We start from the raw sequence: 20,152 nt of genomic DNA, 5'->3' as shown, positions 1-20,152 counted from the left end.
CGTGCACTGATCACACTCAGACCCAAATTTCTATACGTTGTCGTCCATGTGTCCCAACCTGCACTTGCGCATTACGTATGTTTCCTTCCAGAAAGGTCATATTTATTGAGAGTCGAGGGCCTGGTATTAGCGAATAAATACGAAACAGCAGCGCCTGTGTTGTTAACACGGAGTCTGCCATTTCGTAAATTACTTTAGACGCGAATTTGATGTCTTTAATGTGACTGTAAAGACCGCTATATTTTCAGAAGGTCGCTGATCGAGTTGACGATGCCATCAAAGGTAACTACATCTGCATGTTGGCTGCGAAAGGCAATGTGGTGGATGGTACTTGTGGTACCACTATCTCCCACCTCCCTCCTCCCTGTTCCTGTTCCCTTCGGAAGAATGACTGTCAGTAAACCTCGCTACGACCTCTAATTTCTGATTTTCTCGAGCTAATTTGTTAGCGCGACTTCTTCGAGCCTTCTCCGATATTTGAACTGATTAAACAAACTAGTTACAGGCGGACCTACAGCTTGACGTGCATTCTGAACCAATGTGAAACTCAGCATTGTTCACATTAACAAACGTTGCCAAAGGCGAAAGAAGCGATGAGCAATAAACAACAGTCGTAGAACTGAACAGCGGTGGATCCCAAGACCTTTGGTTTCGTAGTCTGCGTTTTACCACTAAGCCACCGTACCTACGAACAAAGCTTTGCCGACGGCAGTCTTCTGTGATGACAGGAGAGCATCATTTCCTCGTAAAAAAGAGGTCGTCTTCTTGAATCCTACGTAAGGCAGTAAAGACTTCATAACAGGTCATCGATATTTGGGTATTTGAAAATAATATTTGTCAAAGAAGAGAAAAAATAACGAAAGAAAGAAAGAGAGAGAGCAAGAGCAAAATGGGGGGGGGGGGGGGGGGGAGCAAAACAAATACAGCAGACAGAAAGGTAACTTGACAGAACGCAAATTTACGAAAATAAAAAAGAATTCAAAATGGGGATACCGAAAAACAGGGAAGAAAACAGAAAAAGGAGATTTGGATGAAGTAAAAAAGAAAGTGGACGTAAGAGGAGGACAGGAAGACGAAGAAGGAGAAAGAAAAAGTGAAGGTAGGAATAAAGAATAGGTTACAGTAGAAAGGAGTAAGATGGGTTATGCATAGGAGATATGATGAGAAATTAAAAGAATAAAGAATGGTTACAAGCAGGAATGAGCTCTACATCTACATCTACATCTACATTGATACTCCGCAAGCCACCCAACGGTGTGTGGCGGAGGGCACTTTACGTGCCACTGTCATTACCTCCCTTTCCTGTACCAGTCGCGTATGGTTCGCGGGAAGAACGACTGTCTGAAAGCCTCCGAGCGCGCTCTAATCTCTATAATTTTACATTCGTGATCTCCTCGGGAGGTATAAGTAGGGGGAAGCAATATGTTCGATACCTCATCCAGAAACGCACCCTCTCGAAACCTGGCGAGCAAGCTACACCGCGATGCAGAGCGCCTCTCTTGCAGAGTCTGCCACTTGAGTTTATTAAACATCTCCGTAACGCTATCACGGTTACCAAATAACCCTGTGACGAAACGCGCCGCTCTTCTTTGGATCTTCTCCATCTCCTCCGTCAGACCGATCTGGTACGGATCCCACACTGATGAGCAATACTCAAGTATAGGTCGAACGAGTGTTTTGTAAGCCACCTCCTTTGTTGATGGACTACATTTTCTATGCACTCTCCCAATGAATCTCAACCTGGTACCCGCCTTACCAACAATTAATTTTATATGATCATTCCACTTCAAATCGTTCCGCACGCATACTCCCAGATATTTTACAGAAGTAACTGCTACCAGTGTTTGTTCCGCTATCATATAATCATACAATAAAGGATCCTTCTTTCTATGTATTCGCAATACATTACATTTGTCTATGTTAAGGGTCAGTTGCCACTCCCTGCACCAAGTGCCTATCCGCTGCAGATCTTCCTGCATTTCTCTACAATTTTCTAATGCTGCAACTTCTCTGTATACTACAGCATCATCCGCGAAAAGCCGCATGGAACTTCCGACACTATCTACTAGGTCATTTATATATATTATGCATAGAATGGGAAATATCGTAGGAAATGAAAGGAATAAGTAGAAATGAAACGAAAAAGAGTAGAATAAAAACAGGGAAAGTAAGAAAAATTGGAAGAGTAAACAAAATAAAGAAGTGGAGGGGGAAAAGAAAGAGAGGGAAGGGGAAGGGAAAAGAAGGAAATGTGGAAGGAAGGCACGTGGAAAAAAGTAAATGAATAGAAAGTGACATTGCTGTTCCAATTTTCTTACGAATACGGTATTTTATGCTTAGGATAAAATGTTGAAACAATAAAAAGGCACAACTAATTCCACAACCCGTTCCACTGGATAAGGAGTGGTATTTCTACCTCTGCCTGTAGTACTATTACACGAATAAGCAGAACTTTCGTGGTAAATCCACTCTTCTCCTATACGATGCGAAGCTGAAGTTTGTTAACGCGCATAGAGCACGCGTGTTTCCCACATCCACATTCACGCGCTAAGACGCTGCAACGGATGGCGTTTGGGAGGTAACACACTTCTGCCGTCTGATCTGTACGCATTAGACTGAGAATATCGTCTTAAATATTTCTCGACATCGTAGTAATTAAGTCTCAATATTGCCCCTGTGAGCACCTAAATGATACCTGATATGTTTTTCGAGCAAATAATAATTAAGTCAGTCTCAATTTTGCCCTTCTAAGCACATAAAGGATACCTCACATCTGGAGGTACTTTTTCAAATGACCGTTTCTCCTATTATCCCACCCCGCATCAATGCTTGCATTCAACGACCAATTGGAATGTGGCTAGATAACATTACAGCAGCTACATGGGTGTGTACAGCTCAGCACATTAACGCATGATAAGCCTAGAGTAGGCCTTTATTCAGCAATGGATGTTAAGTTGGTACTGGTGGTAGTAGTAATGCCGGTGATAGGGCGGTTATGTCAGAGGTGGCAGCAGTGATGAAGGAGATGATGGTGGAGTTTATATCGGAGAAAGATGACGGCGATGATGGTGAGATAATGAGGTCACAGATGATGTCAGAGATAACGATGATGATACGTGGGTGCTTTACAAATGTCGTCCCTCGCTGAGACCATGCAGCAACAGGAAAGCCATATTGTCAGAAGAGATCACATGTTTCGGGGTTCCTGCAGACGCAGTTGCGCTGCGGTATGGGTAACAGGTGCAACACAGGGTGAGAGTGAACTGGCTCGCTAACTGGAAAAGTACTCCAACGTTGATGTCTATGCTGAAAGACAGTAATGTATCTGTCTCACTTTGAAGTGTAGTGCATCGTTCATTAAAAGTTACTGGGTCTGCCATAATAATGTGTAATAGGGGCGTTCAGTAAGTACTCCAACATTTTGTTTCTGATAGCAGGTTGGTTTTATTCAGGATTCCAATACACATACTGTTACCCGCTCTTTTGCCTACAAGGCCCTATTTTTCAACATATTCTCCGTACGCCGCCTTACTGGGAGGACCTATATGCCCGCGTGGTACCAATCTACTGGTCGACGTCGGAGCCAACGTCTTACTGCATCAATAACCTCCCCAGCACCACGTACTGTCTGTTTCCTACGGAGTGCATCCTTGATTGGGCCACACAGATGGAAATCGGAAGGTGTGAGATACGGCTGTAGGGTGAATGAGGAAGAACAGTCCATGGGAGTTTTGTGAGATCCTCTCGAGTGCGCCGGCCGTTGTGGCCGAGCGGTTCTAGGCGCTTCAGTCCGGAACCGCGCTGCTGCTACGGTCGCAAGTTCGAATCCTGCCTCGGGCACGGATGTCTGTGCTATCCTTAGGTTAGTTAGGTTTACGTAGTTCTAAGTCTAGGGGACTGATGACCTCAGATGTTAAGTCCCATAGTGCTTAGAGCCTTTTGAACTCTCGAATGCGCAGACATGGGTAAGGCCTTGTGGTGTCATGGAGAAGTTAGTTTCCATTTCTTATGGCACGAACGCGCTAAAGTCGTTTCTTCAGTAGCACAATGCACTTCAGAGCTGATCGCTGCACCATGAAGGAGGTCATCAAACAGAATAACCGCTTTAGAGTACCAGAAGACAGTCGCCATGACTTGATCGACTGAAGGTGCGGCTATGAAATGCGCCTTCGGAGGAGAGGTAGTGTGGCGCCACATCATGGATTGCCGTTTTGCTTCGTTCGAGGTGATGAACCCGTGTTTCATCGCCTATGACGATGTTGGACAAAAATTTATCGCGACCAGCGTAGTAACGCGAGCAATTCCGCACTATGGTCCTTCTTTCCTCTTTATGGTCTTCTGTTAGGCGGGCGAAGAACCCAGCGGGCACACAACATTGAGTACCCAAATGGTGGACGGGTGTCCCATTACTATTAACACTACTGACAGAGACATTCAATGTGCAGCGAGATGTTTGTGATCCTTCGAGAACCTCGAACGAGAGTGTCCGCACGGTTCCAAAACTATAGGAGTCACAGTTATTATCAGCTGACTGGGTTGCGCGACCTTGTGATGATGATAGACGTCTCGCCAAACGACTCACCGTGCTTTTGTTCACTGCCAGTTCCCTGTAGGCATTCTGCAAACGCCTATGAATATGTGCGATGCTCTGGTTTTCCGCCGAAAGAAACTCAGTAACAACTCTATGCTTGAAACGCATCTCCGTTACAGAAGCCATTTTACAGGCTACGTACAGCGCTGCCACCTATCGGAACCTCGTGAACCTATAGGGGCTGAAGCGGGAATATTTCACGATGTCCCACAACAAATTCCGCATTTTTTCAACGGAAACTGGTCGAGGAAAAAAGCGTTGCATTACTTACTGGACGCCCTGTGTACTTTCTGGAGTGCCTCGTGCATTCCGAAGGTGATGTCATAAGATATTGATAATGGTGATAGAATTAAGACAGTGAAGTCGGAGATGATGACAGAGATGGAGTCCCGATGCCGTGGTCGGAACAGATAGTGTTGAAAGTATCCTGACAGTGATGTCGTGTAACGCCGGAAATGCATATCCTCCTATTTCCATCTATTGCACTGCAAATTTTTTTCTTTATTTTCTTACCTGAAGATATAGCATTTCTGTGTCTTTGTATATTGTAATTGTTTTACTATTTGTATATATATGCATTTATGTCGATGTATAATTGGTTTGTTTTGTGAATATTATTTGTATTTATACGCTGGGTCTGGCCTAGGGAAAACTATGCTATCGAACGAATTCATCGATAGGTCGTGTGGAGAACGAAAGTGTTTAGGATCTTTGGTAGTGTTAACTCTGCCGCGTGGAGCGCGGGCTGAGCAGAAAGAGTCTGGCGTGAGTAGTGCAGTGGAGCAGGTGTGTTGTGTGACGCTCCCGCGAGTTGCCGCGCGTTCAGGGTTTGGCAGCATGTAATTGCGCTCGACTTGCTATGTTAGTTTCTGACACGGTGTCGCGGACGGGAGGCATTAGCTGGCCCACAACAAGAGCCCGTTTCGGCTGGAGACGGTGTCGAGAAGGCGCGCCAACACCCAGCTTCTGCAACAGCGACGGCCGACAATGAGTGACTGTCGCCACCTCCTCGATCGACGGCCTCAAACCTTCAATCAACCAACAAGGAAGACTGGAAGCACGTAAAGTTTTAGAACTGTATGGCGGACCTCAGCTTTTCACACTGTTCCATTTTCATAACAAAATTACAGCAACTTAGCATGAACCTTTGTTGCTCATTGTCCCAATTGCATTACCAAGCAGGGTCCTTTCCTTTTCCGAAATGAACCCGAATGTAGTTGAAATTCAAACGCCAGCAGTAAAATAATATAATTCGATTTCACTGCTTTAATTTCAAAGTTCAGTTAAAGTATTCATAGCTGGTTACAATATTTAGATTACACGAGCACAAATTAAGAGTGCGAGTTTTGTTAGCATATTTTAGCTTACCTGTGACTGCAGCTCAGCTTGGTACGTACTAAATTTTACTATTGTTAATTGTTCAGAATCATTTAATTCAATTCGAAGTTAAATCTCTTATTTCTAAATTGCGTAGATTCAAGTAGCTTTTGAAATTATTGTTGAGGTAGCCCAAGACTAACTGTATTTTACTGAATTTCGATATGCTTCAGAAAGAAAGCTCACTATTAACTTCAGTCACTAAATTAACTTTCGATTTTCCGGTTTTATTAATTCTTTTGCTAAATTAAGTCAGAGTGTAGCGAAATTTATTACTTCTGACAAACTTTCAGTTTTCACACTACACGTGTCAACCTTCAGTTGCCACGCTTTTAGTGCTAATTATATATGCAATAACCTTTCTTTTTCAGTTATTGTAGTAGTTGTCCAAAGGACTGGCGACCGTAATTTTCCCCAAATCTCAAATATCTAATTAGCGCCCCTCCCTCTTTACCGACAGATTAACTTCGGTGACGATTGCTTTTCCCAAATTTCCATTAGGTACACGCGGTTTAATTTTTCACTGTCATTAAGGTCGGTAAGTGAGGGGGAGGTTACAGTCGGGCATGATGAAGATGAGAGAATCGCGATGGCTGCAGCGGCTGATGACGATGATGACAGAGCTGCGATCGTTGCAGCGGCTGTGTGGACACGTTTTCCTCAGCGACTGCGTGGAGGGCTGGTTTGGCAAAGCGACTGTGTGTCGGAGCTTAGGGCGCCAACAGCGCGTGGAGCTGCCTCTCGCTCCCGGCTGGCGTTAGCTGCTGTGGCAGGAGCCGGGGTCGCCGCCGCGGCTTCTCGTGTGCAAATACGAAAATGTTAGGTCTTGCGTAGCGTCGCGTCGCGGAGCGGCGAGTGTACTGTTTGCTCTGTAGCCGCTCCGCACGCTGCGCAAGGGTTTCCTCATAAGAACCCCCGGCAACTCTTCTGCGCAAAGTTTCTCCTACCTCCGCTACTTTCGACCTAAGTAATTAGATACCGTACCCTCCGTGTAGTGTACATCCCAGCTCCCTGATACTCACCGACGCTAGTCACTTTTTTCGCTGCCTCGGTTTCTCAACAATTTTAACGATGAAAAAACAGAAATTTTAGGGTTTGCGGATGAAATCGTCATCTGTTAACAGACGCTTGAGAAAATGTACGGATCAGAAAATGCGCAATTCCTAAGCTAAAAAATACGCTCAAACCAGGCCAACAAACTGATGACAGTTCATCTTTATCGATGACTGAATGTGACAAGTGGAAGAATTTAACTGTGTAGCAGACGCTCCTGTAACTAAGCAGCTGAGACAAAATTCAGTCTATTGACATTAAGTATAAGTCTACTCCTCGGCAACACGGAGAATGTAGCACATGGACCAGGCGAGAGATTTCTTTCAATTACCCTCCAAACTGTCCGCATGCGATTAACTCCATATTCCAGTCAGGTGGAACCCCTTGACGATCGAACACGGATCGTTCGTGACAGACATTCGAGCCAATGAATCGCGGATGCCGGCCGCTGTGACCGAGCGGTTGTAGCGGCTTCAGTCTGGAACCGCGCGACCGCTACGGTCGCAATTTCGAATCCTGCCTCTGGCATGGATATGTGTGATGTCCTTAGGTTAGTTAGGTTTACGTAGTTCTAAGTTCTAGGGGACTGATGACCTCAGATGTTAAGACCCATAGTGCTCAGAGCCATTTGAACCATTTTGGCGTGGGATCAGCCGAGTGGTCTTAGGCGCTGCAGTCATGGACTGTGCGGCTGGTCCCGGCGGAGGCTTGAGTCCTCCCGCGGGCATGGGTGTGTGTTTTTGTCCTTAGGATAATTTAGGTTAAGTAGTGTGTAAGCTTAGCGAATGATGACCTTAGCAGTTAAGTCCCATAATATTTGACACACATTTGAACATTTTTTTGAACCATTTTGTACCACGGATGCGGACGCTGTGTTCAAACTTTTCCCCATATCGAACGAAAATGACAAGTAAAAAAGAAAGGGGAGCATGTTTAACACACGATTATGGAGCTGTGTTAAAATAAAGTGACCAGTAAAAGTATGAAAGGAAATGTGTTTTCAACATATCAGAAGTGGAAACAGAGATAAGAAGCTGGGGTAAACGTTACGAAGCTTCAGATAATTCTACAGTGAGCAGAATCGCCAGCGAATACAATTTCTGCGGCTTAAGAAACACCGTGAGTCCTAGAACTCATTTTCAGTTTTCTGGAGGAATAAGAATACTGTCAATTTACTCGTTCCTAGCTGGAAAAATGAAAGTATATTTCTGTAATTTCGTACTTTTCAAACGCAGGTATAAAAATACTGGGCATGTATACTTCATATCTGATGTAATCATAGATCTAAAAGAGAGTAAAACTGTTAGTGGTCTAAGAATGTAGATCTGATTACTGTAAACGCAAGTATGTTGCCAAATATCTCTTTGTAAAGAAATTACCTTAAAAGTGCAGTTTCTTACCCATTTTCACATTTCACAAAACCGCGAAACACCAAAGTCATTGTCTTTTTTCACTACTAACTTCCTATTATATCAGTTCTGAAGACAACCAGTGCTCTTGTCCTTATTCTTTGCTCGTCGATTCGAATCAGTCATATACAAATCTTCGGTCACTGGAGAGGAGAAGGGGGGGGGGGGAGTGTTGCTATGTGGAAGCTACCCTGAGGTGACAAATTCATGGGATAGCGATACGCAGTCGAGGATCGTAGGCAGTGCATTGGTGGGGGTCTCATTTCTAAGCAGGTGATTAACGTGAAAAGGTTTCCGACGTGATTATGGCCGCACGACGGTAATATAGCACACCTCGAACGCAGTTCTGAAGACAACCAGTGCTCTTGTCCTTATTCTTTGCTCGTCGATTCGAATCACAGTCATGTACAAATCTTCGGTCACTGGAGAGGAGAAGGGGGGGGGGGGGAGTGTTGTTATGTGGAAGCTACCCTGAGGTGACAAATTCATGGGATAGCGATACGCAGACGAGGATCGTAGGCAGTGCATTGGTGGGGGTCTCATTTCTAAGCAGGTGATTAACGTGAAAAGGTTTCCGACGTGATTATGGCCGCACGACGGTAATATAGCACACCTGGAACGCAGAATGGTAGTTGGAGCTAGATACATGGAACATTCTGTTTCGGAAATCGTTAGGGAATTCAGTATTCCGAGATGCACAGTGTCCACAGGATGCCGAGAATATCACCAACGCAGTGGCCGACGGCCTTCACTTAACGACCAAGAGCAGCGGCGTTTGCGTAGAGTTGTCAGAGCTAATAGACAACAAAACACAGCGTGAAACAACCCCAGAAATCAGTGTGGGACGTACAACGTACGTATCCGTTAGGACACTGCGGCGAAATTTGACGTTAATGGACTATGGTAGTAGAGGATTCACGCGAGTGCCTTTGCAGACAGCACGACATCGCCTGCAGCACCTTGGGGATCGTGTCCATATCGGTTGGACCCTAGAAGACTGGAAAACCGTGGCCTGATCATATGAGTCCCTATTACAGTTAGTAAGAGCTGATGGTAGAGTTCGAGTGAGGCGCAGACACAACAAAGCCAAGTTGTCAACAAAGTAGTGTGCAAGCTAGTGGTAGCTCCATAATGGTGCGAGCTGTGTTTATATGGAATGGACTGGGTCCTATGGTCCAATTGAACCTATCATTGACTGTAAATGGTTATGTTCGACTACATGGAGACCATTCGCAGCCATTCATGGACCTCATGTTCCTAAAAATGAACCTCATGTCCTCAAACAACGATGGAATTTTAATGGATGAAAATGTACGGTGTCAGAACTTTCTGGACAATTCGAGCAAATGATTTAGCCACCCAGATCGCCCACATGAACCCCAACGAACATTTATGGGAGGCAATCGAGAGGTCAGTTCGTGCACAAAAACCTTCACCAGCAACAATTTCACGCTTGTGGAGGCAACATGGATCAATATTTCTGCAGTGAACATCCAATGACTTGTTGAGAGCCTGCCACTTCGAGTTGCTGCTACGCCGGGCAAAAGGAGGTCAGACACGTGATTAGGAGTCCCCTCAGTGTAAAGACACGGTATCGACAGAAAATTATCGATACTTCAATCATAAGCAGTATTCTAATTATCGTACTCATAAAAGTATCGTAATGTAACATCGATAGTTTGATATACTGACACTTATAATCAATAAAAAGATTAGAGTCAATAGACTATCAGCTCCAGCATCTTCATGCCGTTTTTTAAAATCTACTTATAAAAAGACAGGACGTTACACGAATTTTAAACTGAATAATACAAACGTTAAATGAACGAATGTTGCTACTTCCGTGACATATTAATATTTCAAAAAAATTTTGGAAGATGAAATATGAAATCTCAGAACAGATTATCAGGAAGACTGCTGAATAGTACCCGAAAGTAAGTAAATTAAATCTTATCTAGAATTCCGTAGAGTCACTCAAAAACGATATTTTCTCCGATCGTTTCGTAGACACTCTGACAACGTGCTGTGTGTGCCTTCGAAAATAAATGCTCGGAGGGCTCTCACGTCGCTGAATTTATCTGGTATTCTGTGGCTGGCTATTACAACTGGGAGAATAAAACTTTCATGTCTTCACATTTCTCTAAAGGATTATCCCACAGTGGTGACACAGGTGTTGCCAAATAAATAAATAATAATATTCGGTCTGCTATTTTTTCTGCTACCAGTCACGATTTCCTTTTAATTTGTATTTTGCACGACGAGTTTCCGGAAACCGTTCCCATTTTCAGCTGCGTTTTTATTTATGTTTTTATTTTTTTTGTCTGTGTCCTTAAGCCACTTATTCGTGGGTGTTTTCAGTGTGTAAGGTGGTATACGGCTCTGTCGTCTTTACTGTAATATACAGGGTGAACATTAATAAAACCGACTAACCGCAGGTACGGATACCTGACTGGACTTAGAGGAAAAAAGTTCCAATGAACACTTGTCCGGAAAAGCATCGTTGCCATGGTAGATGGTGAATGGCAGTTCCTTGTGTACTGCAGGTGAAAGGGATAGTAGCGGCTGTCATGCTGGATACTGTAATCGTACTTTGGTTTACACTATGTTGGCGGGCTACTTTGCATGGAGCTTGTACTACAGCTGCATTTCGATATCCTGTAGGGCCGGCCGCGGTGGTCTCGCGGTTCTAGGCGCTCAGTCCGGAACCGCGCGACTGCTACGGTCGCAGGTTCGAATTCTGCCTCGGGCATGGATGTGTGTGATGTCCTTAGGTTAGTTAGGTTTAAGTAGTTCTAAGTTCTAGGGGACTGATGACCACAGATGTTAAGTCCCATAGTCCTCAGAGCCATTTTTGATATCCTGTAGAACCTGGTCCTCCAAATCTCGCGTACTCACAGTCCGTCGCCTCTCTGCATGTTCGTCTGTCTGAAAGGACCATGATCACACAAACGCCCAAGAGGGGCTTGAAATGTTGTGTGATGCGATTGGTGACTGTGAGGGTACATGCTTTGGTATAGGCGTACTGCATTTCGACTATTTTCACATGCTTGGCCGTACACCTACACCATCTCGGCCTGTTCCTGAAATGAACACCGGGCATTTCTGCTGCTTACAGTACAGAGGGCATTTTTCTTAATAATCGGGATCATTATTTTGTTATAAACAGTAGGAATCATAATTCCAACAAAATTTCGGATGCTGTTCAGGGATATTTTCTGAGTATTCTGGTACAAGGAACCCATTGTCCATGGTGGCTTGTCACAGAGTAATTGCATTTGGTGTGATTTCTGATCCGTGGCGCGGTAGTCCTTGCTCTAGCTTTCACCGGGGTTCGATACCTCACGTTAAATCGCAGCTTTGTTATTACAGAAATCCTTTCGCGACTAGTCTGAAAAGGGCGCAGGCACTAGAGAGAATAGGGAGGAAGAAGACAGGGACAGAGAGAGAGAAAGATCGCGACTGTGGAGTGAGTGCTTCCTCGCGTAGATAAGTAGTGGAGCCGCTATTTATGGTGTCCTGTGTGTACGGGCCGTAGGTAGTATGTCCCGGTTGGGCCCTGCCAAGCTGAGTGGAGTCTGTAGTGTTGCAGTGTCTGTAAACGGCGCGTATTAGCTTGGCTCAGTTTCACGAGTGGACCGCACTTCCGGCAAAGCAGCTGCTGTTTACTTCTCATGAGAGGCACCATTCCGGAGTTAGCTTGTGGAACACAAGTTATTGGTCCTAGTGTGTGTAGCACGCTCAGCTTTAGATGGTTATTGTAGTGTATATGAGAATGGTATTGTAGCACTAACGACGAAGAACGCAATGAAAGTTTTGCATTTGCTAGGCACTTATTCTGCTCTAAAAAAACTCTGACTGAAGCAAACAAGTGTGAAGTTCGCCATACTGGTTACCATATTTGGATTTAGTTCCACCGACCAGGTAGTAAGACGACGGAAACACGTCCTTAAATTTAAAGAGCGTAGTAATACAAAGCCGCCGAGGTGCAATTTATGCACTTTTAAATTTGTCAGTTTCGTCTGCCGAACTTCTTTTCTTGTTAAGTAACCTTTTTGGTAATTTAAATTCCTGCCATTAAATTGCACCAAGTAATTCTGGTGCTGTGTTTGCTTTTAATATTTAAATCTGTCGGTGGATCTGGCAGTTAACTTGTCTAGCTCCTTCTCTAGTTAATAGCCAAGGTCTGATATTTTCTGATATTATTAAGTGCCAAAATATTTTATTCGCGTTGCTTAGAACCACAGGTTGTAGAGTGTTTCAGAGAGAGCATAAGGGAACGATTGACAAGAATGGGGGAAAGAAATACAGCAGAAGAAGAATGAGTAGCTTTGAGAGATGAAGTAGTGAAGGCAGCAGAGGATCAAGTAGGTAAAAAGACGAGGGCTAGTAGAACTCCTTGGGTAACAGAAGATATATTGAATTTAATTGATGAAAGGAGAAAATATAAAAATGCAATAAATGAAGCAAACAAAAAAAGAATACAAACGTCTCAAAAAATGATATCGACAGGAAATGCAAAATGGCTAAGCCGGGATGGCTAGAGGACAAATGTAAGGATATAGAGGCACATATCACTAAGGGTAAGATGGATACTGCCTACAGGAAAATGAAGGAGACCTTTGGAGAAAAGAGAACCACTTGTATTAATATCAAGAGCTCAGATGGAAAGCCAGTTCTAAGCAAAGAAGGGAAAACAGAATGGTGGAAGGAGTATTTAGAGGGACTATACAAGGGCGATGTCCTTGAGGACAATATTATGGAAATAGAAGAGATTGTAGATGAAGATGAAATGGGAGATATGATACTGCGTGAAGAGTTTGATAGAGCACTCAAAGACCTAAGTCGAAACAAGGCCCCAGGAGTAGACAACATTCCATTAGAACTACTGATAGCCTTGGGAGAGCCAGCCCTGACAAAACTCTACCATCTGGTGAGCAAGATTTATGAGACAGGCGAAATACAGATCGACTGCCCCCTTCTTCTCACGCGATGTTCGGCCATGGTTCAGCCATTCCTGCCAACATCGTCGAATAGTGGCATCACGACCTCTCTCAAATGAGGACATCTGCGTATATTGTTCATGCGCCAGTCTCCGAGTCTTAGTTACTGTCCAGCTAAGTACACGGAACGCCGACCGCTGTGGCCGAGCGGTTCTAGGCACTTCAGTCCGGAACGGCGCTGCTGCTACGGTCGCAGGTTCGAATTCTGCCTTGGGCATGGATGTATGTGATGTCCTTAGGTTAGTTAGGTTTAAGTAGTTCTTAGTCTAGGGGACTGATGACCTCAGATGTTAAGTCCCATAGTGCTTAGAGCCCTCTGAACCATTTAAAGTACACGGAATGAAATTCGCAGAGACTTCACGCCCTGGTATCGACATGTCCCCTGGCTGGTTGGATGGTTGGGTGGTTCACTTGGGGCAGTGGACCAAACAGCGAGATCATCGCTCCCATTGCATTAGGGGTGAATGGGGAAGGAAGTCGGTCATTCCCTTTCAAAGGAACCGTCCAGACATTTGCATGAAGCGGTTTAGGGAAATTACGGAAAACCTAAATCAGGAAGGGAGGCACGAGTTTGAACCGTCTTCCACCCGAATGCGAGTCCAGTGTGCCAACCACAGCGCCACTTCGTTCCGTCATGTCCCCTGCTCTAGTATCCTTGCCAGCTGCGTGGTGAAATTGTGCTGCAGCGTCACACATTCATCCATCTGCCGCCAAAGTTTATAATTTTCCCTCGATGTCTGTAATAATGTCAATTTCTTTGTCTTAGAGTGCACCTCCAGTTGTCCGAAATCAAATAAATGATAATAAATAAACAAAAAATTGTAGTTGTAGATGTAATAAATCGTGTCCATTATAATTATGCGGGCTGTTATGCCTGGTCGGTTGATGAATTCTGTGTCAATTCCCAACGTTTCGTCTCCGACTGCGGAAGACATCTTCAAGGGGGTCCGTAGCTCGATGGAAGGTCCAACACACCCACTGGCTCGCTACTGACTGAGTCAGCCTTCACTATTTCATCTCTCAAAGCTACCCATTCTTCTTCTGCTTACTGACTCAGTCAGTAGCGAGCCAGTGGGTGTGTCGGGCCTTCCATCGAGCTACGGACCCCCTTGAAGATGTCTGCCGCAGTCGGAGACGAAACGTTGGGAATTGACACAGAATTCATCTACCGACCACGGCATAACAGACCGGATAGTTATAATGGACATGATATTCCGGCCGTGAAAGTCTACATTTTGTGTAATAAATCATTGCTATCGTCATTCTATACGGCACTTGTTGTAAAGGTTTAATAAGAGTAAAAATGTCAGATGAAAAATACCGAATAAAAAGATATTGACTACGAGATGAAAGTAGTCGATGGCAATTTATGTCTTTCACCACATTGTGTGGTAGTCACGTACTTTCCGCATAGACGCTCACGACAGAGTGGCCCTAATTATTTTATTTGCGCATAGTAAAAGCGAAACAATGACGACTTGTCTTAGTCTAATACTAGATGGTAAACGACGCTTACATGGACGACATCACGATTTTCTTGGGCCACCTCATGACCCCCCACCTCGCCACGTGCAGATTTTTATAGCCCCGGCCCCCTCCAGGCTGAGCCGGATCTGGAAAAGCAGCCCCGACAACAAGTCCGGAAGGACCGGCCGCCGCCCACGCAGGGCCCGGCGCGGTGCATCAGTATGCATGAGCCGCCGCCCGCTTCTAATGGACCCGCCTGCCGCCTCCCAAGCGTCGCCTACTCCGGCACCGCGCCCCTCCCAGCCCAACTTGTCGACTGTACTGCAACTTGCCTACACCGACTCAGCGCTCCTGCTGCCGCACCTGCCCGTTTTTTGTGCCATGCAAGGCAGATAAACTGCCGCTCAGTCGTCGTCTTACAACTACACTCTACCCGATATTCATCTTTCCAGACCACAGTCAGACTAAGCTATCAGTTCCTCCACTTCCATGAGCAAGACTAGTCGTGCTCTGAAGCATTTTGAAGCATAACAATCGGAAGTAAGAGCCACACTGACCTCGTAATCGATGCCACTGGAGGCTGTTGCACATCATGTATTCCCCGATGAGGAACAAATATTCAAAAAAATGTTCAAATGTGTGTGAAATCTTATGGGACTTAACTGCTAAGGTCATCAGTTCCTATGCTTACACACTACTTAACCTAAATTATCCTAAGGACAAACACACACACCCATGCCCGAGGGAGGACTCGAACCTCCGCCGGGACCAGCCGCACAGTCCATGACTGCAACAAATATTCCACGAGAATCAAAGCAACGGTTAAAACAAGAAAGAGTTAAAGTTATTAGCTGCCAGTGGGCACTGATTTAAATCAACGGGGAAATTTGAAAGTTTGTGCCGGAGTGGGATTCGAACTTGAGACTCCTGCTTACTAGGCAGATGTACTGACCATTAAGCCACCAGGACACAGTGGCCGTTGCACCTGCAGTCACTACCTCAGCACAACTTTCGCAACACTCAAATTCTCGACTTATCCGCACACTACTGATGCAGTGGCCCTCTTTCATCATCCTCATTACTCGCGGCATTCCGCCGATTCCCGTAATAGTTCAAGCGTGACGTGAACCTGCAATGAAGAGATCGTTTTCTTTCGTCGCCTTAATTGTATATGTGGCGTCAGTTCTTTTGGATATGCCCAAAAGAACATGCACCAAATACATAAAAGCCCGAAACGTTTTCTTACTCTCGCAACAAGTCGACGATTTTCTCATAACTACTACAACTACAGTTGACGACAGGTCCCTCCTAGCACCATCTAAATGGATTGGTTCAAATGGCTCTGAGCACTATGGGACTTAACTTCTGAGGTCATCAGTTCCCTAGAACTTTTAGAACTAACTAACCTAAGGACATCACACACATCCATGCCCGAGGCAGGATTCGAACCTGCGACCGTAGCGGTCGCGCGGTTCCAGACTGTAGCGCCTAGAACCGCTCGGCCACCTCGGCCGGCTTTTCTCGTTCCTCTAAACCAATATCCTCAACGGACTGGTTGGCCAGCGACGGACTGCCCATGAAATCATGTGACTTTACCCTAAAACGCTGCGGGTTATAAGAGAAAGGAAGAACTGGATGGCCCAAAATGACTGCAAGTTATAACAGAAAGCAAGAAGTTCTGGATGGGACACTGGTTGAGGCGAGGCTTTGGAAGGTCTACGATGTGGGAGGAGATTGAGAGGAAGGAGAGGATACACAATGATAGACGATATCAAGGGAAGCATTAATTACCCGGACCTGAAGAGAATGGCAGGAAAGCATGGAGAGTAGCTATGTGAAAATCTGCCTATGGGCAGAACACTGATGATGAAGATGATGAAGACCACAAAACATACATATTTTAACGGGATAAACATTGTCTGTACAATAATTTATTACGTCAACGGATGCTTACATATTCACGTTTCTGGTTTCGGCAAAGAACTGCCATCTTCCGATGTGATAAAATCCACTACAAAGCTTCGTACACATATATAACAGAAACAGTTAGACACGTCGGACGCCATGAAGTCAGCTAAAATATTTCAATGACTCTTCATCATATCATAACATGGTGAAAAAGACTGAAATTAAAATATCGCCCCCTGCTATTATATTGGGATTACAGGAGAGAGGGTTAAGAAAAAATGGGGGGGGGGGGAGGGGCAGGGAGAAAAGCATAGCTGAACAGGGCGGAAAACAGCGTACTATAAATCATTTGAAAGAATTGGGAGAAGCACAAATAATTGAAGTTAGAAAACCTTAAATTTTTGAAGTTTTGTTAAAAAGATTTTTTAAGATGTTATATGAAAAACTGAGAACTTACGCATACGTCAACGGCTCTCATGCCTTAAGATCATTTTAAAAATTCATCAAAATATATAGACTTTTTTAAAGTCTAATTTAACATTTGCTTGAGAATGGGTACACAGCCAAAACATCGATGTGCATAAAATAAAAATAAGATGCAAATGGATAACAGAGAGCGCAGCAGACTTGTCTTTCACACGAAGTTTATCATGGTTGTGGGTCCTGTTATAACTAAAGTGAGTGGAGAGATTAATTTTTTGTTACGACAGCATACTATTCATGTGATTTCACACGAACGGTAATTTAGCACAGTTTCGCACTGTGTAGTGCAGTCGTAGTGGAGGAGTGAAGAGAAGGGCCAGGACACAAAGTAAAGTGTGATTTGTGTCGACCATCACATTCAGTCAAATGAAGATATGCAACAAATTTGAAATAATAATGGCACTAATAATAGTAATTTATTTCTATCAGAGATGCAACATCTACACTAGTACTTCCATCGTCTTCGAGTCACAAGCGTAGAAATGTCCATAACAATGGTACCAGTTCCTTGATTGTGCAATTTGAAAACTCTTCAACGAAAAGTGACGGCAGTCAAATCTTCGTAAAAGGAGCTGTGAATGTCACTATCTGAATTTTCCGTCTGTGTCCGGCAGAAAAATTTTATATAATATTCTGATGCAGAATAGTAGGAAAGTGCTTATATTTAATGTCACAATATCTGTGAATATGCTACGGAAGAAATGAGTTAGATCTAATACTTTCCCTCAAAGATCTCCAGCCTTTCTCTGCTTTAGAAGACTCAAGTTTATTGAGATGCTATATTACATGAAATCCAGTAACACAATTCCATCACAGTATTAGCTGATAACTGCTTTGCTTGACAGCTAATGTCAACAGGCCGTTTTCCGACCCTTTATTTCAGCAAATCGTAGCAAAAGGAACATTTTTAATAGCTCGTCAATTCGCTGGTGGTTAGAAAACAGCATTAACATCGCACTCAAGCTATGATGCAAAAACCACCCCATTAGACACTTTACTTTCAGAATTATAAAATTAAATATGACAACGAAAGATAATTTCAATCGCATCATCTGTTGTGTTTATTAAACGTATGGAAAAAGACTACGAACTTGTGCACCAACCCAACAAATGACAAAAATATATTAACTGATGCCTTCAAAGACGGCTACGACCTTCTCTAGGATGGGTAGGAGGACGGTGCCTGGAGGGAGCTAACTAAAAATAATGCTCCCACACAAAATCATTCAGCCGCAAAGAGAAAAGACGGTCAATGTGCAAAAGGGAATATTGTATTATGGAGCCCGCAAGTTTGGGACAGGGGCTTACCACCCGCTAATTATTTCTTCTGTTACAGAGGCCGCCGTGGCGCAATTAACGCCGCTTGCGGCTTATAATTAGGTTTTATTTTTTTTTCGAAACTCTACCGCTGACGCTGCTGTTAGGACTGCCCTCGACGCGCCGAAAGAAAAGACAGAAAAATAAAAACATAAAAAAGTTGGGCGTGACAGTTTTTCGGTATGTTTAATTTCATTCAGTTCGGAAACGCGGCCACAAAAAAAGTACACTAGACTCATTCCCGTCCCACGTACCCCCGCCCCCTCCATTTTTTTGCCCTTACCTGCCGCGAGATTTATTTTTAATTTGTCCAGTAAAATAGCTGGATTATTTGCAACTGCGCGTACGCGCCTGTCCGCTAAGCACGAGTACAATAGCGGCATTAGCCCAATCAGGGGCGGCGATTGCATTACGTTTTGCGACGCTATTATACATTCATAACTCGTCGCCGTTCCCAGCAAGCGTACACGCCCGGCGCCACTGAGGGAAAAAAAAGAGCGTTTTAGAATATACCGGCGGTACTAATTAAATTACAGCAATTAAAATGATATCAGTGTGTCCCTGCGAGTATTGGCAGTTAATTTAAAACAACAACGGCGACAACAAGAACGGCGACAAAAAAACAATTAATTAAGCGCGTCGCAGACGCGGCCGGTCCGGCAGGCGTTTTCGCGAGCGCCGGACAAATGGGCCGAATCCCACGTGACGGCCCACGTCCTGGCTAATAACTCTGCGAGCGGCTACGACTGCGCATGCGCTACTGCGTCACCGGTCGGAGCGCACCGGTGAATAAATGCAGGTTTGAAAACGGTCTCTTATCATCTAAACCATAGAAACTGGCATCCGCACATATACGCCGCAAGCAGCTCTGCTGTACACTGGGAAGAAATTTCCTACGTGCTAGGGAGACTGAAAATTTTTAGAATGCTATGGTTCTAAATTCGTTTATATTCGACACTTTCTGATGTTGTTTGTGTGTTGAGCGACGTTAGATTTGCTCTAGAAGTTTCTTAATTGTCTTTATTTAATTACTACCGACCCGCCCCTGCCTTCACGAGGGTAGCACTAACAAGGAGAACACGCCATATGCCATCACCCGATTTCCCAGGAACTTCGCTCAATAAAAGAGGAGTCAAAATAAGCGAACACATGTCTCGGCTCATCAGTAGGTACTCGACCGCTTCTGAAAAAAAACGGTCAAAGTTTTCGAAGTATTTTCGACTTACTTTATGTTCCTTTTACCAGGCGATATCCTAAGACGAACTGGTGGCTGGCTCACTGGTTAGTGACGCGGCTTCAGAATTTTTTCATTCATCTACCCATGCCCGCAGAAGGTTAGTACACGAATATTTCTTATCAAATTAGGGGACAGAAAGACGGTACATTAATTATGTAACAATAACTTTATTTCACAATCAGAGTCGCACATTTATCACATAATATGTGATTGTGTAGTCCGTTGTGGGGTTATAATTTGTTTGAATACTCATATTCTGATATTTCATTCTCATATCAGTTCTAATATTAATTCTCATATTTCATTCATG

General features: G+C 44.3%; 1 protein-coding gene across 3 annotated transcripts in view; it reads right to left on the bottom strand.

Moving 5' to 3' along the window:
- Positions 1–20,152, bottom strand: part of LOC126416268 (nucleolar protein 4-like) — a 436,257-nt gene that overhangs the window by 340,812 nt on the left and 75,293 nt on the right. The window lies entirely within an intron of this gene.

This window comes from Schistocerca serialis, chromosome 8 (genome assembly GCF_023864345.2).
Source record: "Schistocerca serialis cubense isolate TAMUIC-IGC-003099 chromosome 8, iqSchSeri2.2, whole genome shotgun sequence".
Lineage (NCBI taxonomy): Eukaryota > Metazoa > Arthropoda > Insecta > Orthoptera > Acrididae > Schistocerca > Schistocerca serialis.
The sequence above is the reverse complement of the archived record's forward strand: the minus strand, read 5'-3'. Positions and strand labels throughout refer to the sequence as shown.